At 46.7% G+C, this 24,202-nt stretch overlaps 1 protein-coding gene and 1 long non-coding RNA gene across 6 annotated transcripts in view; one reads left to right on the top strand and one right to left on the bottom strand.

The window, feature by feature from the left end:
* The window catches only part of RAB30 (RAB30, member RAS oncogene family), a 47,069-nt gene extending 41,231 nt beyond the window's left edge, over positions 1 to 5,838 (bottom strand). For all 5 annotated transcript variants that reach the window (XR_006167398.1, XR_006167414.1, XR_006167390.1 and 2 more), the window contains exon 1: positions 5,740 to 5,838. The gene's annotated coding sequence lies outside the window, so the exon portion shown is untranslated. The remainder of the gene's footprint in view (positions 1 to 5,739) is intronic.
* A 1,502-nt stretch (positions 5,839 to 7,340) lies between these two features.
* LOC122155790 lies at positions 7,341 to 10,634 on the top strand. The gene is made up of 2 exons (XR_006167314.1): positions 7,341 to 9,612; positions 9,842 to 10,634. It is a non-coding gene; the product is annotated as an uncharacterized LOC122155790 (long non-coding RNA).
* The last annotated feature ends 13,568 nt before the right edge of the window (positions 10,635 to 24,202 follow it).

Below are 24,202 nucleotides of genomic sequence, written 5' to 3'. Positions count from 1 at the left end.
ATTTGAAATAAATATTGCCAGTGCTGCACTCACAACAGTCAAGAACAAACCATGTATCAGGCCCTGGAAGCACAGAAGATGGTCCTACAGAGAACCTCTCACTAATTAGAAATGAAGCTGGCTGCCTTTAGAAACTTGTTAGATAAAAAGCTTTGACTGATCTATTTTCCATTACTCTGAGCTCAGGCAATGAAATTTAAATCACAGAGAAGTGCTAATGAGTATTTTTCAAGTCAGCTTTTTATTACTGAAAGCATGCTTCGCCATACAGCAAAACCAAAATCTGGGCAGCAGGAAACATGACTTCTCCAAGCCCAGCAATCCCTTTCACTTGGTATTTGATCACCTGGAAATCTGCACATTGACACTCACCTCCAAAATGAAGGCACTGATCAAAGTCCTGAACATGGATCTTAGCTTTTCCCACATTTCTCATCACTTCAGTACCTACGGATGAATGGGTGTTTGGAGCAGAAGGGTAAGGTGCTGCACTTGGGCTGGGGCAATGCCAGCCATACAGACTGAGCAAAGAACCCCTTCAGGGCTGCCCTGCAGAGAAGGACTTGGGGGTCCTGGTGGACAAGAAGCTGGACACGAGCCAGCAGAGTGTGTTTGCAGCCCAGAAGGCCAGCTGTGTTCTGGGCTGCATTAAAAAAGGGGTGGCCAGCAGGGACAGGAAGGTGATTGTGCCCCTCTGTTCGGCTCTTGTGAGGCCCCATCTGCAGCACTGCGTCCAGGGCTGGGGCCCCCAGTACAGGAAGGACGTGGAGCTCTTGGAGTGGGTCTAGAGGAGGGCACTGAGATGAACACAGGGCTGGAGCACCTCTTCTATCAGGAAAGGTTGAGGGAACTGGGCTGCTTGAGCTTGGAAAAGAGAAGGCTCTGGGGAGACCTCATTGCGGCCTTCCAATACTTGAAGGGAGTGTAAAACCATTCCTACCAGGAGTGGGAATGACTGTTTATGAGGGTGGATAGCAATAGGACAAGGGGGGAATGGTTTTAAACTGAGACAGGGAAGGTTTAGGTTAGATATTAGGAGGAAGTTTTTCTCACAGAGGGTGGTGACACACTGGAACAGGTTGCCCAAGGAGGCTGTGGATGCCCCATCCCTGGAGGCATTCAAGGCCAGGCTGGATGTGGCTCTGGGCAGCCTGGTCTGGTGGCTGGTGACCCTGCACACAGCAGGGGATTGGAACTGGATGATTGCTGTGGTCCTTTTCAACCCAGGCCATTCTATGATTCTGTGACTGCTAGAAAGACCAGAGGGCTTGACAAGTCCCTGTGCCCTCAGATTCACCCAGCACAGGGCAGAACATGACTTCCACATCAGACACATCATTCTTTTAGTCCAACATCTTTAGCAGCCCCTTCCCTATTGATGCACACACAATCAAACAGCACAATTTAGTTCCCTGTGACTTCTTGGCAGATGAGGAGCAGCCCAGTGTAGACATGGGTTGAACTGTTGGGACCCTGCATCATGTTTCCTTCCTGCATCCAGCAGCAGGACCAGGTCACCCAGGCATCATCTGACTTCTGCACACTTTGGCACCTGTAACATCCTTTTATTTCCTAATTTAAACTCATTCTGCAGGATACAGCCTTTTCATAGAAACATAGAATGGGTTGGGTTGGAAGGGTCTTCAAGGATCGTGAAGCACCAAACCCCCCTGCCATACGCAGGGCCACCAACCTCCACATTCAATACTAGACCAGGCTGCCCAGAGCCCCATCCAACCCGGCCTTGAACACCTCCAGGGACGGGGCATCCACATCTTTGGGCAGCCTGTTCCAACACTCTCACAGTAAAGAACTTCCTCATGATATCCAACCTAAATCTTCCCTCTTTCAACTTCAAACCATTTCCCCTGGTCCTGCTGTTATCTAAGCCCTTCCAAAGAGTTGAAGCCACATGCAAGCTCATCTGCTTTTAATGCCAAGACAACTTTTCTGTCCTTCCTGATCTCAAAATCTAAAAGAAGACACTATTGAGATACTTAAATGCTACAGTTAACACTTACTTCAGTAGCACCTTAAAAAAAAAAAAAAAAAAGGAAAAGAAAATAAACAGGATATCCTCTGATCTCGAATAGGACATGAGCACATTTTAGTGACACCCTACATACCCTAAGGAGTGTGAAATCTTACTAAAAGTTTTCTTCCTCTGTTTGTAAAAGTGCTCCCTAGTTATCCCAGGAAAGTCATAGCTAGGTTAGTTGAAAGAGGTGGCTTAAATTTTGCCTGAAGTACATTGGGGAAGAGCACACCTCTGTGCACAGAGAGAAGTGGAAGAGCGGTGACTCCAGGTCAGGTGACAAACAGCAATTAGCTCTCAAGCTGTTTGCAGCCTCAATATCCCTCCAGAGCCCAACGCAACAAGCCTTCTAATCATTTTTATCTACATAAGGTGAAATCAAATAACACCACAACACAAATCTCACTAATACCTTGCCTTTGTCCTACATTCAGAGCCAATGCTTAGTAGCACAGATTAGTTATAAAACTACTGTAACAGTGACATATTTTCAGGTGGTGCAGATTCTGTTTAAGTACTGACAAGGGACATGTTCAAGTCCTGTTCTGCCCTAATTAATTCAACATATTAGACCCCGAGAAATATTTGACCCAACTCTCTCCATATAAATTCATGACCACAAGCCATCAGGACCACATGACAAACATGACAGAACAGTTGTTTCACACTGAAAGAGAGCCATTAAAAACAAAATGAGGAGTTAGTCAGCTACTGACAGAATCGATGGGAGGGAAGGAAGCTAAGTGACTTGCTTCAAAATGAAATCACAGGAGCTGAAGAGTGAATCAAAACACTGCCCTAGGTCATGTAACACTCAGCACCAGCCCAGCTTGGGCTGCAGAACACATCTCTGCCCAAACCTCTACACACACGGATGGTTTTAGCACTGGAAATCCACCTTGTGATTTTATTGTCTACTGAACCCCCCATTCTCAAGCTCTGCAAGTATTCATGCAAGCCTCTTGATTTCAACAGCCTCAGCATTGCTGGGTATGCCCTCCCCACACGCTCCTGCCATGCTGGTCACACTACTGCCATGAATCTTTAGCTGTCCTATTGCCTGGGAGCTGATGGCAAATTGCAGGAATTAGCTTCTGCCACATTTCTCAGTCCTTGCTGAGTCCTTGCTGAGGCTTGTGCTCATACTGTTGGTCCTGCTCTAGAACAAAAAAGAAATAAATATTTTAAGAATTAGCGAATTTATTCAATCCCCAGCTGTTACGATTTCTTGTTTGGACCAAATGATCTCCAGAGGTCCCTTCCAACCTCTACAATTCTTTGATTCTACATTTTGTGGGGCTGGGGAGAAGGGGAGCATAACAGAGGAAAGCTCCACAACCCTCACCTGCCCTGCCCATGCCCAGTGGTGAAGCTCAGCCTCTGGCACAGAGCCCTTCTCCATCACTTCCTCCTCCAGAAACTCATTTCCTCCCCAGAACTCAATTCCTGGATAGGAAATCCATAGAATTATTTGAGTTGAAGGGACCTTTAAAGGCCATTGAGTCCGACTGCCCTGCAATGAACAGGGACACCTACAGCTCGATCAGGGGCTGAGAGCTCCCTCCAGCCTGACCCTGAGTGTTTCCAGGGTTGGGATATCCACCACCTCTCTGGGCAATCTGTGCCAATGCTTCATCACCCTTACTGTAAAAAACTTTTTTCCTTATATCCAATCTAAACTTCCCTTCTTTCAGTTTGAAACCATTTGACTCCGATTACTCAAAAAGAAGGAAATCCTCAGCCCAGCTTTGTGTTTGCCCCGCAGTCATTGAGCTTCTGAGCGATTTGCAGCTTTTGGTCCATTTCTGTGTCTGCTGCCGCAAAGCAAAATTTCATCTTACAGTGTAGATTTCTGCATTACTTATCACAGAATGACAGAATGCCCTGGGTTGAAAAGGACCACAATGCTCATCCAGTTCCAACCCCCTGCTATGTGCAGGGTCACCAACCACCAGACCAGGCTGCCCAGAGCCACATCCAGCCTGGCCTTGGATGCCTCCGGGGATGGGGCATCCACAGCCTCCTTGGGCAGCCTGTTCCAGTGTGTCACCACCTTCTGTGTGAAGAGCTTCCTCCTAATATCTAACCTAAATCTCCCCATCTCAGTTTAAATTCTGCTTCAATTATGTCTTGAGTAGCTTGGATGCCAGCACACAAATCAATAATAACAAAGCATCGATCCCAACACATCTACATAAATATAGAAGTGCAAATAAAGATGACAGCAGCATCCAATATCAGCATCATCACAGAAGTGGCATTACTTTTAAACCACAAACCCATGGACTTGTGCTCCTTCCTGCAAGTCCCATATCACCATTTCCCAGAGCAGTTCCCAGGATATTGGGCTCTCAAGTGATCACTTCATTCCCAGTGCCATCCTTCCCACCTAATGAAATCACTGCTGTAAGACTTCTTTACGGGCAGGAAGGGAAACCCTGCTTTAGGTTCCCAGTTCCCTCCCTACCAAAATAAAGAGGAAAACAGCATTCCAGGAAATAAATATGGTTTAAAAAAAAAAAAAAAAATGACACAACAAAGGCGACTCCTCCATATGTAGCTGTTCATCTCCTCGGAGTTTGTACTGCAGAGGAAGGAAGGAAGGAAGAAGAGGACCCTGCCATGCTGCAGCAGCAGGGCTGGAAAGGGGAAAAGCCCATGGTGTGCCATGCTGGGGAAGTTTCTTTGCATCTTGCACCGACATAGCAATGCACAAGAGAAAATCTCGCAAGGAGCAAGGAGGATGGAGCAGAATGGAGCTCTGCCAGAGCACAAAGTTGTTGAGAAGTTTAAAATAGCTGCCCTGCTCGTGTTTGTCAACAGGGAAAAGGCTGTGTCCGACAGCATGGAAGTTGGAATAAGGAACCTGAAATCACTGCACACAGCCAGGATTGGACCCCAACCTCCTGCAAAGGGCTCAGAGTGGGGGGGGACCCTGCGGGACCATGCACCACTGATCCCAAAGCCTCATAAAAAAATAAAATAAAATAAATATAAGGAAAAACCTTAAGAACATCCTAAAAAAAAAATAGAGAAGAAAAAATAAATCAATAAACAAACACCCCCCTTATGTGACTTTTTGCGAGGTCGGTCCTTTTGTTTGTTTCTTTTCCAGCCCAATCTCAGTGCAGCACGAAAGGAGGGGCAATGGGAGCAAGCAGTCACATAACGGTAATGCATGACATAACACAGCGGTAATACATGACATAACGGTAATACATGACATAACACAGCGGTAAAACATGACAACATAGCGGTAAAACATGACAACATAGCGGTAAAACATGACAACATAGCGGTACTGGCCGCCGGTGCGATGCGGGACACGCGGGGCGCTGCTCGGTCCCCATCCCCGCCCCGCCGCTCCCCGGGACGCGCAGCGCTCCGTAGCCGAATTATTTGACATTTGTTGTTCTGTTTTTTCTCTCTCTTTTTTTTTTTTTTTTTTTTCCCCAAATTTGGCTTCACTCCCCTAAATTTGGATTTCTGCCTTCAGTTTGGCTTTTCCCCTTCAGTCTGGATTTTTTTCCTTCTTTCCCCAAACCCGCTCGGCAGCGCTTCCCCGCGTTGGGCAATGCACCGTGCGGACAAACGCATTGAAGAGGAGGAAGGAGGGGGGACAATTCAACCCCAAACGAAAAACCGCCTCGAATTCCCTCACATTCTGTATTTTTTCTTTTTAAGAAGAAGAGCGCAGCACTCACCTGGTTTGGGATTTTTCCTCCCTCTCCACGGCCGTAAAACGAGGCGGGAGCCGAGCACAGCGGGGCCGGACGGCTGCGTCCACCCCCCCGGGGGTTGGCGCCGGGCAGCCCCCTCCGCGCTGCCGCCCCCCACCCCCGGGGCCGGACACAGGGCAGCCCCGTTCACCCCCAGCAGGGCGCTGAACCCCGGCGTGCGGCTGCCTGCCGCTCCCGGGATGCGTTCGGCGCGAGGAAACCTCGGGATAGAAGGGGGGGGGCGGGGGCGTGGCGTGCCGGTACCGCACTGGGGCAGCCCCAGACGGCGCAGGGCGCAGGGCGCGGAGCGGGAGCGCAGCGCAACACAGCGCAGCCCCGCGCCCCCCCGCCGTGCCCGGCGCTGGCAGCGGCAGCGAGAGGCGGCACCGCGCGAGCACAATGAACGGGCGATGACATCACCCTCTCGCCCGCGGGGGCGGGGCGAGTGGAAGAGGCGCCGCGTTCCCATTGGTTGGAGAAAGGGATTCTGGGAATTGTAGTTTTTTTGCGCCTGGATGCCGTAGGGAGCGAAGGTGCGCAAGCACTCGGCATCCCAGCGGCCCCCGCGCCGCGCAGCCTCCAGGTTGAGACCAAAAGGAGGAGGGGGAGAGAGCGGCGGGCGCCATATTGGTGGCGCGGGATCGCTTTTAGCGCAGGAGGAGCGGCTGCGAGATGTCGGGAAAGGGGGAGCTGGGCGGCCGTTCCGAGATGGCGCGGAGGGCTGGAAGCGGAGGGGCAGGGCGCCGTTTCGGCTAACGGTTAGCGGGTCCCGAGGCGGGAGCGACGCCCGCTGAGGTGGGTGCGCGGCCGTGTGAGGTGGTGCGAGCCGGGACCGCGCTGAGGCGGGAGGGGAGGCTGCTGGGGACGGCGCCTGGGAGCGCGGCGCCGAGCTGTCCGCCCTTCGTGCGTGCTGTTTGCGGGACTGAGGCGGCGCGGAAGCGGGAGAGCCCGCAGAGAGCGGCGGGTGCTGGGCCCGCAGGGGCCGCTGGGCCGTGCGTGCAGCTGGGGGTGCGCGGCTGCTGAGGGTGATCTGCGGCCAGCAGGACGAGCTTTGCTCGCTGCTCGGCGCGCTGTGTTCCAAACGGATCTATAGATCCATGCATGGAGAAAGGGTAAGGTGGGATAATCCTCAAGGACAGGTTGGATGGGGCCCTGGGCAGCCTGGTCTAGTACTAATGTGACGGGTGGTGGCCCTGCCTGTGGCTGTGGGGTTGGAACTTGATGATCCTTGGGGTCCATTCCAACCCAAGGCATTCTGTGGGGTTCGTTTCTCTCATAGAATCACAAAATGTCCAGGTTGGAAGGGATCTCAAGGATCGTCAAGCTCCACCCCGCCGCCACATGCAGGGCCACAACCTCCACATTTAATGCTAGACCAGGCTGCCCAGGGCCCCATCCAGCCTGGCCTTGAACACCTCCAGGGATGGGGCATCCACAACCTCTCTGGGCAGCTGTTCCAGCACCTCACCTCTCTCTCTGTAAAGAACTTCCCCCTGAAGTCCAATCTAAATCTTCCCTCCTTCAACTTCAAACCATTTCCCCTTGTCCTGCAGTTATCAACTCTTTCAAAGAGCTGATTCCCCTCCTGTTTGTAGGCTCCCTTTAGGTACTGAAAAGCTGCCATGAGATCACCCGCAGCCTTCTTTTCTTCAGTCTTCTCTGAGCCAGTCTGGAGTTAGCTGAGCTACTTGTTTCTCTGCCTTCTAAGCAGTGCATGCTCCGTCACATCGGCTAATCTTTATCAGCACTCCCACTCTGTGTGCAGTCTCAGCTTCACGCCTTCTTCCTGGCTGCTGCTTTGAGGAAATGGTGTGTAGAGTTCTGTGCACTGAGCATCGCTGCTGCCTGTGTGGTGCTCTGTATCACAGAATGGGCGGGATGATCCATTTGTCCAAGGGGAGGTGAATTTCTGTTTCCTTTCCCTAAAGAGTGGTTATTGCTGAAATAACCCTTACTCCAAAGTGGGAGGAAGCACAGTGTGTTGTATGGTGTGTTAAATAACTTTGTTTTTCATTACAGCTGATTCCTGTAAAATAAAATGTTTTATTCCTTGAAGAAGGTACTTCACTTAGAGGAGTTGGAGAGTTTCAAAGGGTTTCTGAAAGTATGGGCCAAAGCCCGATAGTGGTGTAGGTCTGGAAAAAGAATTTACAGGTTTTTCTTTTCTAAAGTATTTTGGCTCCTCCTGGAGGTAAGTGCAGTGAATTTCTCAGAACAACGCTTTGCAGTAACTGCACAGGCGTGGTGGTCTGTCCTCCCCACGGCGCTATCAGATGGTGAGGGACTATCAGGAGATAAGTAATTCATAAAGCCTGAACCTTGGTATCTTGAAATATTTGTTGGTATTGTAGCAGTACTTGCTGTTCTTCTGTCCCTTTAAGTCCACATCCCTCTTGTCAAAGGATCTGAGCCAGCTTTTTGCCTTCTCCATCTTCCCACAAAAGGTCAGGCATCTTAGAAAAGTACGTACACCTCATGTAGCTTCTGCCCATCCCCCTTAGCCATTTTTGCTGCATTCGTCACAGAAGAGAGGAATATAAAGCTTTTCTGCTGCTATAATTTCCAGTTTAGTTTTACACATCTGAGGAATTCTGAATTAAAAGCATTACTCTCTTTGTTGTTTTTATTTTCTCTATGTGGATGCTTTTAGTTTTGTTGAAGGGGAAAAAAAACACAGTATTATGTGTCGGAACAGTTGCTGTCCTTAAACTTTAAGGCTAAGCTTATGCTTATGTTTGTGCAGCTGATACCAAGTAATGATGGTAAGTAGTGTGATAGGGTGTGTGAGTCTTTTCTACAAATGGCAGAAAACGTGGTATGAAATTGTCCAGGGTAAATTTGCTGACACAGTAACTACATACTTTGCTTTTATGTGCTAAGTATCACTGATACCACCTGCGGTGTTTCCTACTCTTCCTTCACCCACCTTGTTTCCACACTGCTGCTCAGGGTAGGAGACAAGGATCCTGTTCTACGGATGAAATTACTTTGCTGTTTTACTGTGTTTATCCGACAATGTAGATGCTGCTGATGTCTCAGTGAGGAGAAAATCGATGTGAAAAGGTCATGAAAGGAAGGCTTGATGTGCCTGACACATAGTTTCCTGTGTTGTGCAGTTCATTCTCATGAGTTTGGGGTACCCAGTATTTGTCAGGCTAGATTTTACAGCTTAGAACTTGGAATTTTAAAACCTGTATTATCTCAAATGTTGGTAATCTTTTTACACTGTTCATCTGGAAATGCTTACAGCCACTTACCTTCTGACCCAGCAGGTCTTAATTGCAAGATCTACAGGAACCTTATAGCCATACTGCAGAAATAAGCACTGTCTCAGTTTTCCATGTGAAAAAACACAAAGTGACTAAAGAACTGAAGGCCTGCCTCTGCTGTATTCTAAATACATGGGTATACTCTGGTTTAATGCATTTTATGGAAGCTGCTTCAAGTGCTTGTATGGTCCTGAGCCTGCTAAGCTGTCATATTTGTCTGTGCTTTGCTGTACCAGCATCCTACGCTGCAGAAACAGCGAGTTTTCCTTTTTGCAAAAATGAATTTGGTCTGAGTGCGCTCCGGTAAGCAACCACTGTGCCCTGAGAGTGAGGAGAAGCAGCTGGAAGTCATGGAAGATGGTGCAGAGAACAAGGAGGAGTAGGAACGTGTGTTGGCTTTCTGCAAAGAAGCAATTAGTGCGTGTTTGTATGCTTTCTTTGCTTTCATCGTGGTAAATTCTTGCTCCTAATTAAAACCTGAAAGATTTCGTTGTAAATTCGACCTCACTGGATGACGTAGTGGAAACGTGCCTGCAATCCACATGAGGAACGTGTGCGTGTATGAGATGGAGTGTGAAAACATTCCTGGGTAAGTTTTAAGGTGTTTTGTTTTTGTGGAGTCACCATCAATATCAGCAGAGCTTGGAGAACTGTTAAGATGTTGGCCTTCTCTCTGTTGTAATCGTTGACCCTGTGTAATTGCCAGCACCCAAGTCAGCTGGGTGGGAGGGTTTTCATAATGACTTGTAGAAGTGACACAATTTTTGTTTCTCCTGGCACATAAATAAGTTTTAAAATCCTTTCTTTGTCGTCTGCAGTCCCTTTGGATGAAGGGGGAGAGCTGTAGAGTCACTGGGGCTCTGCTGCCTGTGGGGTCTGTGAAGAAAGCAGGTAAAGAGGCATTGAAATGAGTGCTCTGATATTGGAGAAGCTGCTGTGATGGTTTCCTTCTGTGATGATCTACAGAAATGCTTTGTGGAGTAATAACAGCTTCAAGGTAAGGGCATGGATTCAGCTGGGTGTAGGTAAGTACCTCTGTGTGGTGTGAGAATGGAAGAGTTGTGTATCTCAGTGTTGTAAACGAAACGGGGGGGCGGCAATTGTTAAATTTTTAAAAGATCTCGGGATTCCTGTAATAACTTTTCTATATTCTGTTTTTCAGCACAGGAGGAGCCTCTTCAAGTGTTGTGAACATGTTCTGAAGTTCAGTAGCAGTTACACAACATGGGGTGGGAGGTGCACAGGCTACTGCAAGTTGTGGCCTCACAGGAACCAGTTTTAATAGAGGGGAAACCTCAGGTTCTCTTGGAACTTCCATGAATTTAAGTGAGGACTCATTGGCAATGGTGAAACAGGATGTTACTTCTATTTTTGACGCTGGACGGGGGGATGATGGTACTGAGCTTCATACTTGATAATCAGGACACAGTGATGGGCCTTGGCAAAAGTGCAGACTGTCTGAGTCCAGGAGGATTGCAGCTGTGGGGAAACTCACTTTCCCAAGTAGCAGTGGCAGAAACTTCCTGAGAAGAGGGAATGGATGAGTGTCTGCTGCTCACCTGAATAGGAATAGTTCTTTTGAGACCATAAATAGAGCCACGCAGTCCAGAACTACTCACACCACTTCAGTCTTGGTCAAACGAGACCATGTTTTGTTATTTAAAAAGTAACAGTATTGTTTGGCCCACCCAGCTCCTGCAGGGCTATGGGGACTGGAGCACTGCACTGAAGATCTGCCTCAGCACACCTGGCTGGGGTCCAGGCCTGGATGGAAGCCCTGTGGTTGGCTGTGTCCCAGCTTTTGCGTACCCAGCAGGAACCTCAGCGCTTCTGGGTAGAGCAAGTTAACACTTGGGATGCACTGGTGTAGCTGTAGCTGGTATGCGCTGCACAAAGGGCTGTGTGTTGTACAAAGCAAGTTGGGTTTTGAGGTTTGCTGGCTGCAGGCCCCACTATTGCCAGTAGATCTGGGGAGAAGCTCTAAACCTGGGTTTGTACTGCATCTCACTGGGGAGCCCATCTGTGTGCCTGTGCCAAACAAACAGTCCATGAGCTGACACATCCTTAAGCATGGTGGCAGTTCCCATGCTTGTAAAACAACAAGGGGTAAGGGAGATAAGTAGTGGTTCTTTCCTTCATGGTCCACAAACTTCTGAAATCCAGAGCTCACTGACAATAACTTTGTAGAAAAGGGAACTGAAAGGTATGGTTAAGGCAGTGTGACCCTTCGGGTACAGCAAACTTCCAGTGCTGTTCTTTGTCCCTTGTGTGGTTTGTGGAGAAAGTGGATGTATAACAGAGGTAAGACAGCTGGAATTTGTGTCAAATTGTGCATTGCTGTAAGGATGTCCTGCAAGGAAACTGCTAACGCTGGAGGCCCTGACTGTGTGTCACAGTGTGCTCGCTTTCTCTGGCTATTCAGATGCAGTGGCACGAAGTTACACATTGATTTTGGTGCCATTCATCTGAAAATCCAGATGTTTGCAGTGTGAGCACATTAACAGCAATGCTGTCAGAGCGTTCATTAACACACACAAGGCATTTCCTTTTGGGTGAGTAACAGTGCAATGTGAAGAAGCACCCGGCTGCCAGGAAGTGTCACTTGGTAGCGGCTTCTGTGCTGGAATCCCCTGAGTTTGCTGCTCCTGCCTTTGATGGGAGCTTTGTATCAGAATCATGGAATGGCCCAGGTTGGAGGGGACCTCAAGGGTCAAGCAGTGAACCCCCATGCTGTATGCAGGGCCACCAACCTCCACATTTAGTACTAGACTGGGCTGCCCAGGGCCCCATCCAACCTGGCCTTGAACACCTCCAGGGATGGGGCATCCACAACCTCTCTGTGCAGCTGTTCCAGCACCTGACCTCTCTCTCTGTAAAGAACTTCTCCCTGACATCCAACTTAAATCTTCCTTCCCTCAACTTCAAACCATTTCCCCTTGTCCTGCAGTTATCAACCCTTTCAAAGAGTTGACTCCACTCCTGTCTGTAGGCTCCTTTTAGGTACTGAAAAGCTGCCATGAGGTCACCCTGCAGCCTTCTTTTCTCCAGGCTGAACAAGCCCAGCTCCCTTAGCCTGTCTTTGTAGGGGAGGTGCTCCAGCCATCTGATCATTTTTGTGGCTCTCCTCTGGACCCATTCCAACAGCTCCCTGTTGGATTTTCCCAAATTATTTCAGTATTTTGTCATTCGTTGGCTCTTTTCCCACCTCATCACAAGGCCAACTATTTTGTTTTTGGTTTTGCCATTTCTCTGTAAATGCCTTTTCCTGGAAAACACAATGACGGTAAGTAGCTCAAGCTGCTGGCCAAGCCTCCATTCCTGTGGTTTTGCTTGCTCTATTCTGTCAAGTTATTTACATACACCATCCTAAGGATGTAACTTAGTGGAATGCTAGTAAGCACTGTCATTTGTGTCTGGCTTCAGTCCACATAGGTCAGGCTTACCCAGTCTGCTTCCTACTGTGAATTCACTGCCTACTCATACAGCCCTTAGTTGCACTATTTCATGGAACAACAGCGTGATCTGCTCATGCAGAAACTACAAAAAAGAAAGGCTGGGGTCAGTCGCTTTACCTGCTGTGTTGCACAACCCAGATCTGTTCTGAACCTTGCTCTTGCATACACGAGCCCTGGGGCGCTCAAGTGAAAGGGGTAATCACATCTTAGCAGCTCTGGTGTGTTTCAGTATAGGAGAGAGATCTCAAAACTAGCATAGATGTTTGAGATTGACTATATTATCTCTCTGAAAACAGAGCTGCCGTCTCATTCCCTGGTTCTGAATTCATCTATCAGAGCCTTTGGGGGCACGCATTCCACAGGTTTTGAATTCCAAGACTGGAGCTGTGTTACACGGACTGGATGGCACGGCTCGTTTAAGGAGCTCCGTGTTATCTTTTGCCCTTTGCTCTCCTGTGCCTGTCTGCAGCAGCAGGGTGATTAGCAGGCTGTTAATGTCCAGCCCTGTGCCTGCTTTTCTTTAGCCAAAGTTGGAAACATAAGAAGTTTGTGTGACTTCTCTAAAAACCTGGAGTGGGTCAGTGAGGTGGTTGAGAGCATTTGCAACAAGGCAGTAAAAGCTGGTGATGGGGCACACAGCAAAAGTCGGTCCTTGGGTTGCTGCAGCCTTCGTCTCATTAAATCATGCACCTGAAGATGGGGTTTGGTTTGTAGGGAAGGAGCAGCAGCACGTCCCTTATGTGGTGGTTAATGGTGTTTTTTCTTCTTTAGGTCTCTGATACATGACTGCTGAGTGTTCTGCTGTGTGCTGCCTTCTGAGCAGGTTTGAGGAACCACGAAGTCTGTGAACAGCATTGGTGATGCTAGGTGTAGTCAAGCAAATGATGAGAGAGCTAGAATAAGATGTGGAACAGGATTCCAACAGTTTAACTGTTACAGAGGGTACGCATTTATCGTATGATGCAATTTCTTACAGTTAAGGATTTACATGTTACTCCTGCACACCTAGCCAAATACACCCTTTGTATTTAATGGCAAGGTAGATTTGCACAGAGAGAATTAGCTACTCAGCCATTTCAGAGATAGGATAGGTGTTTTCCATGTCAGTGCTTTTGCAGTGCTCCTTGATAAGAGTACACAGTGGAATTCCTTACCATGCAGATGTGCTCTACTGTCTCCACTCTGGCAGTAGTGAATCATGTCCTCTGTGAGCCTTTGCTTTCATTGTAGCCCTTTCTGCTGAAATAATCCCCAGAGGGATTATTGCTGTTGCTAAGCTTTCTGGAAAAATCAGAGGCAGATGCGGTCCTGGTGTGAATTGGCAGGAGGGCGCTGCACAGCCAGGTGGGTGCTGCGTCTCACCTGGGATGTAGGACTGTGTGTTGTTAATGAGCTCGTCCCAGTGAAGTCCATTAAGCCTCCTGCAGATCTCTGCCAGCTAAAAGCTCCTCTCAAATCCTGGATAGTGGGTGACCACTGGCCTAATCCTACCCACTACATGTATTTATAATATATTGCCTCTATTGACACAGTTTTTCACTTTATATAAATCAATAAGCCAAGAGAGTCAAGGAAAAATAGAGGAGTGTGTTGTGTTGCTGACAGAACCCTGGAATGGAGTGGCAGTTCCCTGTTGAGAAAGCTCAGAGGTGTCCTAGACAATAGAGTTTGTGTGAATGTTTCTGCTTTGTTGAAAGTTTTTAATCCCGTCCGACTCTCAACCCTGAGAAGGTTCTTTGGCTGTGGATTAACCTTGTCAGGAGAACCAAGGCACGTGACATGCTTGGAGACAGGAGCAGGTACGTGTTGGGGCTCTCACAAGTTGCTGTCAGCACCTCAGCTTTGCAGATCTCCAGAATGGATGATGATGCTGCCCTTCATTCTGAGTGGTTGCTGCCGCATTTATGTGAGTTTGATGGTATGTCAAATATCCCAACCTCCCACTACAGTTCTTCATTATCTGAAGGTAAATTTAGGCACAAGTCAGAACAGCCAAGATCCTTGGCTTCGAATATGTTTGCCTTCCTGTAACACTCAGGCATACACTCTGGAGTGGGTAGTTCTGCCTCTTAGGTGCAATTTGCCAGCCTTATTCCTCTCAAAGCCACCATGCGGCTGAATCTTCTCAGTGCTCAGGTAGTTGTTTAAATGCACATCCTCCAGGCAGTGCTACCATTGTGGGGCACAGTGGGACTGCCCAGGGCTGCCTGGAACCTGGAACTTGTTCCTCAGCAGACAGGCAGTGGTTATGGTAGTAAATACAAAGTGTTCCTTTGCTCACATCCACTACTCATGAAGGGCTTTCGGAGTTGCCACTATTTCATTCTAGATAACACTCCAGTTGTCTCTGTTCTTTTCTGTAGGAGCTCCCTGTTGGCTGTACACAGCACTTCACAGTCAGTATTCACTCTGTGCATGAGAGCCCTCACACAATTCCATATCTGTGTGGCCATTTGGAGCTGGTCACACTGCTGGCTGCACTCCTCCAGCTGTTGCATCTCATCATCCTAGCAAAGAAAAGGACGGTTGGATGTGCTGTGATCAAATGTTTTTCCTCAGCCCTAACCTGGAAATCTTGCATTAGGGTTTTGAAATCTTTTGCCAGGTAGGAAGGCTCTGAGCTTGCAACACAAATGTGGCACTACTCTTTTTCAAGTGGTTCTTCAGAGAGGTGGTGAGGGGAAAAAAGTTCGACCCTTTCTTACTTTTTAGTTGGTATTTCAGTTAAAAACCTGTAGAAAAGCCTTCCGTTTCATCCAGTCATTTTTATGGAAAGGCCAGTAAGTGACATTTCTTAGGGATTTGTTTCATGCTTTATGTTACAGCTGCATGTATTCATGCAGTTACTCAAATATTCATATGGAATCATCTAATCCTTACAGTTGGAAGGGACCTTGAAAGGCCATCTAGTCTAACTCCCCTGCAATGAACAGGGACACCACAGCTCCATCAGGTTGCCCAGGGCCTGATCCAGCCTCGCCTTGAAAGTCTCCAGGGACAGAGCATCAACCACATCACAAGGCAGCCTGTTCCAGTGTGTCACCACCCTCACTGTAGAAGACTTTTTCCTTTTATCTAACCTAAAACTTCCCTCTTCAAGCTTGAAACCATTTCCCTTTGTTTTGTTACAACAGACCTTGGTAAAAAAAAGTCTCTTTTTTCTTCCCTTCTTTCCGTTTCTTCACTTACCTATTGTTGAAATTGGGCCATAAGGCACGAAAGTTGTTGAGCTCAAGCTTCAGAGGACCTGGGTCCTGCAGTGGTACCCTCAGGGGTTCAATCACTTATGCCTCAGGACCACGCTTTGTGCTGGATGGCTTCTCTAAGTAGCTCCTTCCAGCTCCTAAGCTGATGACACCCGGGGTTGAATAGCGAACCTCTGTGGTCATGTGCCTTACGTACCTCACAGACAGAAGTGCCCTGCTGAAGGTATCAAGTGAAGGCACAACGCAAGTGTTGCTGAAAACAAAGCAATCACCACTGATGTGCAGTAGTGCAAAGACTTTGCAGCCAACGCAGCCCTTCTTTACAGTGTTCTTAACAACATTATCCCTTGGAAACCTATTTAATAACATTTTTTAAAGAGGAGATTCAAACATTTCAGTTCTTTACTACAGTATTTCTGTATTTTAATGCACTCAGATGCAGGTTGCTACCAATGCCATTTTATTAAAACTTACCTTGGAAAGCATCTGTAGATAAAACGTAACTTTTTGAAGCTTCTTGGAATAGCTTGTGACTACTGGGATACTCATTTTTATACCTAATTTGTGGCATCACAGAAAAAAATATTTGCATTCCTAAGTCCAAGACACAGAGCAGTTTTGTTAATGCTTTAGAACAGAGTAACAATAATAAGAATAGCTCAGATTTTCAAGACAGGACCGTTAGATTCACATTTTAAATAAAATGAATGCATGCATTCTCATAGTTGGTATTCAGGCAGGGTTGGTTTGCTGGTCCATCTGTTTTCCTTACAGAGCTGCAAAGAGAACACAGATCATGTCAGCAGTCAAAAATCCTGCTCATCTTCTCCCCCATCACAGACCCTTGTGGGGATGTCTGTACGTGTAGCACTGGCAGTGCCAGCAATGTCTGGCTGTGGCTGCAATGGGAGGCAGCAGCATGGCCCCCAGCTGCAGAACTGCAGCACCCATCATGCTAACAGGCAGGGAGAGGAGCTCAGCCCTTTCCAAGGTCCCACTGCTCAGGTGTGACCTTCAGTGTATGCAGGTACTGCACAGTGCTGCAAAATGTGTGTCAGATGTGTGGGTCTCTGCTTGCTTTGACGTGAGAGAGGCTGCTCCAGTTGCTGCTTCTGTTCAGGACCAAAATGCATGAAAGAAATAATGGAATAAATTGGCAGCACTCTAGCATTGATTAGGGATTGAAACTAAGACACTGCTGTTGGATTTGTGCATGGAATTAGTGGGGTATCACCAGACTTGAGACATGTAACACATGCCCAGTCCATGGCTTTACTTGCAGCCTGCAAAGAGGACTGTGGACATCCCAGCACCTCTTAGCCTGATTTGAGAATCTACGTTTGTAGAACACAGGCTAGCCAAAGCCTGATCCCAAGTGTTATTTGTGCATGCATAATTATTCTCATGTAGAATCGCCCTATTTCTGACAGTTAACAACTAGGCAGTTAATTATGTGAGAACTAGAATGCCAAGTGGGCTCCATTCTCATGCTGTGTTACAGGGAAACTAATTTCTCCCTTGAGATGTCTGTTCCTCTCAGCTGACTACATAGGGAGCAGAAGTTAGGACAGCTCACAGATACCTACGCATGTATCTGTAAGTAAGCCTCACCCAGCATGTCTGCTGGCTGTTGTTACTAACATTGGGTAATGCCTGCCTCATCTCTGAAGGTCTGTAGGAGTGTATCATCTTTTATGGGATCAGATATCACAGCTGATGGCATAAACCACAACAGTTACTTATATAATTAGCAGATAGTCATTAGCTTTTGTAAAATCAGTAGAATTCCACATGGGGGCAATTGCACAGGTGTTAGAAGTTCAGGCTGTTGTTGACTGGAGAACTGTTAGCAAGTACCTAATGAGCAGCAATAGTAAGTGATGATGGAAGCTTTATCATGTAAATATAGAAATACGGAGTGTTTCATATTCTCTATTGGATGCTCTACTGGGGACTCTCCTACTGTAATGCTTTTTATATAGGAAAAAAGATTTGAACAGAAGCTTCTATCCGTGATGTCAGTTCAGAAGCTGTATTTTCAAAACTGAGTACCTGTCTAAAGTGCAATAAGTGCCAAACAAAAACAAAAATGAAGACCAGCAGTCTTCATTTTGAACGGTTCCAGATGTACAGCACAGATGAGGCCACGGTATCTGCTACAGTAAGTAACACCCTTATCAGTTTGCGGAAACAGAGCAGAGATCAACTCCAGCACAAGACTGAGGATTTCCAAGGCATCTTCCACAATGGCTTTGAACTGCAGATTATTTTTGGCTCTCCATTCCACAAAACACAGGTAGCAGCAAACACAAAGACAAGGTCTGTGTCCTTGCCTTCTGCAGGGCTGAAGCCTTTTGAACCAGCTCCAACACTGTGTCCAAAGTGCAAGAAGGGTGGTTGATTTATTTGAAGGCAGAAAAATGCCATGGGAATTATTGAAAGGATCCAAGGAACAGAGTCATTAGAAATGAGATTATTGCAGACAGGGACCTATTCATGGGATCAGTATATGCTGTGGCTCTTCCAGCACGCTTTCCAGTCTACACAGGGCTGTGCAGGGCTACCTGCAGGGTTTTAAGTGTCCCCATTGCCTGAACTCAGACGTTAATGATATGGAAAACTTGATGTGTGATTCTTTGCTGCAAGGACCTGTTGGTGTACATGTGGGCTTTCAGGTTATGAAAATGACCCATTATTTATAAAATAGCCTCTTCCTGTTTGCAGTGATGCAGTGAAACACTGACTCATCGCTAAACCTTTAGCCTTCCCTGAACAGCCTTTCTCATCTGCCACATTGTAAACTTTGGGTTGATAGCGGCGGAGAGGAGACTTTACTTGAGCACATCACTTCTGGATGAATTGGTGTGCCTTCCTGGGGAAAAGATTTGAATTCCATCACTGTTGATTGAAATTACAATAGAATGCTAAAAAAAAAAAATTACAAAAAAAAAAATAATAAAAAAAAAATATCAAATTGTGTCTAGTTCTTAATTTGGGGAAAGAATGCTTGCATTCACTGTGAGCTCAAGTTTTTGATTCCCTAAAGCAAGATTAAATTATATCAGTGTTCTAGCCTTTATCTTTTCCACAGAGAAGGCAAGCTTTGGTTTGCTTTTGTTTTCCATACCATGGCCAACCCTCATAGATGGATAGATGAGGTGTGGGAAGGTCAGGCTCCAGTCTCATCGTGATTACAGTGCTTGTTGCACTGTTAAATACAGCCAAACTGTAAAGAAAGCACGTCCTAGAACTGCACTGCAGATCTGTAGTTATCAAGACTGATTTCATTCCATACACAAACTCTCCTGGTTTTGTAGGACTTACAGTGATATGTTTGTATGTCCTAACTCTGTGCCTTAAGCGTGTCGTGGCAGTAACCTCTCCTGTTCCCACTTTTTCCAACATGGAAAAACGGGCAGCTTCCCACTTCTCGTATCGACTTGAAGCGGTTTCTCACCCAATAAAGAGATCGCTTTGTGTTGCATGCCGAAACATCCAGTTCTCTGCCCACAGTGCAGAGCGCCCAGGTGCCTACGAAGTTGTAGCTTCAGCTGGAAGCTGTGCTATATTTCTCTGCTTTTGGAATCTTTTTGTATCACTCTAGAATGCCACAGAATAGAATCAGAGAATCACCAAGGTTGAAGGAGGCCTACCAACCAGTCCAACCATCTGTTCCTCAATCTGACCCTCTAAAGAATGAAACAGAGGAGATGTATGGAAACAGATCGCAAATCCTTTCCTGACAACTGCACAGTTGGGAATTGTATTCCTTGTCTACAAAAGATAGCGCAGGTTAAAGTAAAGCATGATGGTTGCTCCCATTTCTTGTCAAGGCAAAATCTTTCAGAATCTTTGGCAAGATAAATACAAATGCGACAGGATGCTTTTTCTTGTGGAACATTTCAATGGCAGCACTCAGTTTTCCCAGGGGACCTTGTTTCCTCAGAGCAGGAATTTGTTGCCACTTAGTTGATTCAGATGTGACTTCTGCCAAAATCAGCAAGGAAGGGATGGATGGGATGGACGTTAGCAATATGGAAATAGTGACATGTCTGAAGAGAATGCATGCTCAGAGGAGGGGCTACTTCTGCTTCAAAAAGCCAGGTTTTTTCTGCAAAACAAGCTTTGCTTTTCCTGCAGATGTCTCATCTCTGCCTCGCGGCAGTGCTATGATGATGTTTCATCTTGTGAGAAGCCAAGGGGAAGAGAACTTACTATAGTGAAAACATCTATTCGCAAGCTATTTAAACTCTTGTTCAGCTGAACTAAAACAAGCACTACAACCAGCTGGGACTGCAATGATTAAAGTCTTTGTAGTTATTACAGGGTTTGGGTTTCTACTGAATCAACACATGCTGCAGACTAAGATGAAGGAAGGAAGTATGCACTGGTACAATAGCAGACAAAAATACCACTCATTACCCTTCTCTGACTGGCCACGGGTGGCTTTGGATAGACACGTCTGTCTTCTAAGATAAATCAGCAATGCAAAACCCAAGTGTATATAAAAAGTGCCATTTTTTTAACACACAGAGATCAATTTTAGAGCTGTGGAGGTGCTAAGCAGCATGCAGAGCACTTGTATCTCTCAGAAATTTAGTTGAACCAAGTACCCAGGAATCCAAGATCTGACTGAAAGCTGCAGTGAAGCTGGAGGGCAAGCTGTCATGCTGTCATCTTCCTCTTCTCACTTGTCCCTGAAATGCCCCAACCAAAATGAATCACAGAAGTGTCTTAGACTCACAAAATGATCTGGGTTGGAAGGGACACCAAAGGTCATCCAGTTTCAATCCCTGCCACGGGCTGGTTGCCACCACCACACTGGGCTGCCCAGAGCTCATCCAACCTGGCCTGGAGCACCTCCAGAGATGGGGCACCCACAGTTCTCTGGGCAGCAGTGCCAGGAGCACTGCCTTCTCAGTAAAATATTTCCACAGCATCCAGTCTACATCTCTCCTCTTTCAGTTTAAAACCATCCCCCTTGTCCTGTCTCTATCTACCCATGCAAAAAAGTTGATTTCACTCCTGCTTATTGGCTCCCTTTAAGTACTGGAGGGCCACAAGGAAATCTCCCTGGAGCCTTCTCTTCTCCAAGCTGAATGAGCTCAGCTCCCTCAGCCTTTCTTTATAGGAGAGGTACTCTAGCCCACGTCTTCCTGAGCCAGAACAGCCCCTCACAAAGAGGAAAACCTTAAGGACTTTTAAAAAGCTGATGGCTAGGTTGAGAAGACTCGACAAGAAAAGAATGGTTGTGAGGAAATACTGTACTGAATATTAATTATTTTTATGAACCCAAATGGATGCTAATGGTGGCCTTGCATTTGCAGTCTCATCTGGAAGGCAGAACCCTCGCACGCTACGTGTGGCAGTGCACAGGTGAACAGGAGTCTTCATGTATGAAAATGGGCGTATGTATTTCATGAACTAGATGGTTCATCAGATTTTGCTTAACCTGCTTTGCACAGTGGCCCTGAAATGAGGACAATTGCAGACATCTATATAAAGTTAAGTGGCAAATATTAGCAAAATTCATTTCTTTTTTTTTGGTGTCTTTCAAGGCCCTTTACAAACAAATAGTAATGATGGGGCCACAATTTAGTGATTTCTAAGGTATCCATATTGAGTTTTGAAATGTATCTGATAATGAGTGCCATCGAAGAACACAATGGAAGTTGGGCTCAGCATTCCCAAATCATTTTATGAGTTTCCTGGAAAAAGAAGAGTGCTGGGACGGGCACAGCAGCAGGTGCAGGAGAACAAGACAGACAGAGAGGAGTTTGTGTGCATTATCTGCTCTGGTAGCAGGGACCCAATGTCACACATATTGTGTCACCAAGCCACAGCCAGAGATGAGGAGGGCAAGCCCTGCTTCTTATAGCTGCTAAAGGCTGAACGCCGTTTCTTGTAGTGAAATCATAAATTGTAGAATCACAGAATGCCTGATTTGAAAAGGACCACAATGCTCATCCAGTTCCAACCCCCTGCTATGTGCAGGTCGCCAACCACCAGCCCAGGCTGCCCAGAGCCACATCCAGCCTGGCCTTGAATGCCTCCAGGGATGGGGCATCCACAGCCTCCTTGGGCAACCTGTTCCTTTGCTTCACCACCCACTGTATGCAAACTGCTGCTGGAGATGATTCAGCCATCATCTCCATATTAAATGTCTGAAAAGACCTTTTGTTACTGCATCAAGCACTCCCAGAGCACCACATCAAACTGCTGCCATGGTGTAACAGCGAGATTCAGAGCTGTGGCTCAGGCTCTGTATGGCCACCTGGAACTGAGCTGAAGGTGCAGCTATTGTCTGCGTGCATCACTGAATTGGCCTGAGACCAAACTGCACACTTAATATCCAACAGCCACCAATGCCCAGTGACATGTTAACCACGTCAATAAACAATTAGCTAAGCAGGTGCTGGGTTCTCCTGGTTAAAAGAAAACCAGACCTTCATTAAATTCTAAGATAAGGTTAGAAAAAAAATTGATATTGTAATACGGTTATCTGCTGCATTAACTTGGGAACGGGCTAATTTCCTCTTAATTTGTTGACTTAACTAAAATTGCCAATAAAATAATATAAAATACAGCTCATTGCTTTGTTTTTTAAACACCTTGGTGAAATTAAATGTAAATTAGGCAACCTATGCTCTCTGGGAGGTTTACATATGCACACTCTCCCTCTGGATGCAGTCCATACCCAGGACATGAGATCTGTTTCAATTCGTCCCTTTGAAACCCGGGTCATGGGCTCAGTATGCAGCAGCTCTGGAGTGAAATCCTGAGCCTCCTCTGTACGCCTCCAGAGTGAGCACATAGACTGCAGCATCCCCAGAATCAAGGACCAGGAGAGTTTCCATCTGACCCTGCTGGGAATGGAGCTGTTTATCAGTTATAAGTACATGCCTTTGGGCGTGCTGGCACACCTTTATTCACCTCCATTAATCAATGCAAGATAAACAATTGCCAAATACATTTGCCCATAATGAGCACCCGTGTTTGAAGCAAGACCAAGCAGGCAATTATGTAGAGCAATAGCCAGCTTCTGCAGGGCAAAACAGCCACCACCACTTAGCCTACCTTCCCAGCCTGCAGAGGTTCTGTTCCTGTCTGTTCATTTTCTGTATCTATTTCTGTTCATTATTATCTTTCACGTTCCTTGGAAGATTCGTTTATAAACTTAATGTTCTGCTTAAATAAAAGCATTCTCTGCTTAAAAATACTTGCATGCTCTAGTAAAAATCTGCTTTCTGGAGTTAAGTGTTTTGTGCTTTGAGATCTGCTGACTCTGCCATGCTGCTAATATCATTATATGTTTATTACCTCCAAAATGAATTTGCCTTCCTGTAGCTGTCATGCAATATTATAATGTGAATTCCTTAGTTAAAAGTTGAAAATGATGTTCTGCTGCCCAGTGCTTAGTGTGTTCATTTGCCCATTTATAAAGCAAGACTGGGTTGCAAAACATAGCGATTTAAACGTAAATTCATTGGTAAACTTTGGCCTGGAAACATCAAGGTGCAATCATGATCATTCCTATTTACACAAGCTGAGTACATAGGTGAAGAGTGATATGAGGGCAAGGCAGAGAAAGACTCGTGAAGCACCCCACTGTAGCCAAGCTGCACTGAGCTACGTTAACCAGGTGGATTTTTCCCCTTTAAACACTCGTGGTTTTGCAAATTTTGCAGCATGGGCCCTATTTAATATGTGTAAAGCCTGTCCAAAGCGTATTTGCTGCCCCTATTCATGTGTCACTGTGTAAGTTTTGCAGCGTTATGCATAGCATGGGCAGAAAAAGCAGTTATGTGTGTGCTTCCTTATTCCTAATGCAGAAGCAGCGTGAAGGAAAAAAAGGGCAAAAAGAGGAAGCAAGAATTTCTGCTGAAAAGAAAAGAAGAAGAAAAACCAGGTGCCAGTGATCCATTTTCTATCTGGATACATTTTATTGGAGCAACCCACTGATGTCCCTGCTTACTGCTGAGTCCCGCTGCACTCCAGCAGCTGGTCAGCACGTTCACACATACATGGAATACCCAGGGCACGTTTCAGTACCAGCATAGTTTCAGGCTCCTTTCACAGCACTGAAGCTGTTAATGACAAAACGCGCCTTTCACCCCGTCCATTCGTGTGTAACGCTGTGCCGTACTCACAGGCACTGTAAGCCCTGCCCAAGGCAGGGGCTGAGCACAAGGAGCCCGCCCAAAGCACTGCCTCCCTTGGCACGCCTCCAGGTAGCGATCCTCATAGCAAACCCCCGCCTGCCCGATGCTCCCAGTGCAAAGAGTTCACCTTAATGCTTTACGGGTTGTTTTTGATTAACAAGTTGAATAGCATTTACTGGAAGCATTTTCTTTTTTGGACAAGATCAGCGCTGCGAATAGACGGGGATATTAGGCAGCTGGGTGCTCCTTTCCTTCTGTAGGAAAACTGCTGTTGGAGTTTTTTTCCTGTTAGAAACTCAGTCAGGTGGATGGTTAAAGCTCTTGGGAATCAGCCCAGGACTTCTGTGATGCTCTTG

The sequence above is a fragment of the Centrocercus urophasianus genome, unplaced genomic scaffold, assembly GCF_019232065.1.
Source record: "Centrocercus urophasianus isolate 14NV4802_14NV808 unplaced genomic scaffold, USGS_Curo_1.0 seq_1, whole genome shotgun sequence".
NCBI lineage: Eukaryota > Metazoa > Chordata > Aves > Galliformes > Phasianidae > Centrocercus > Centrocercus urophasianus.
This window is presented reverse-complemented; position numbering and strand designations above follow the sequence as displayed.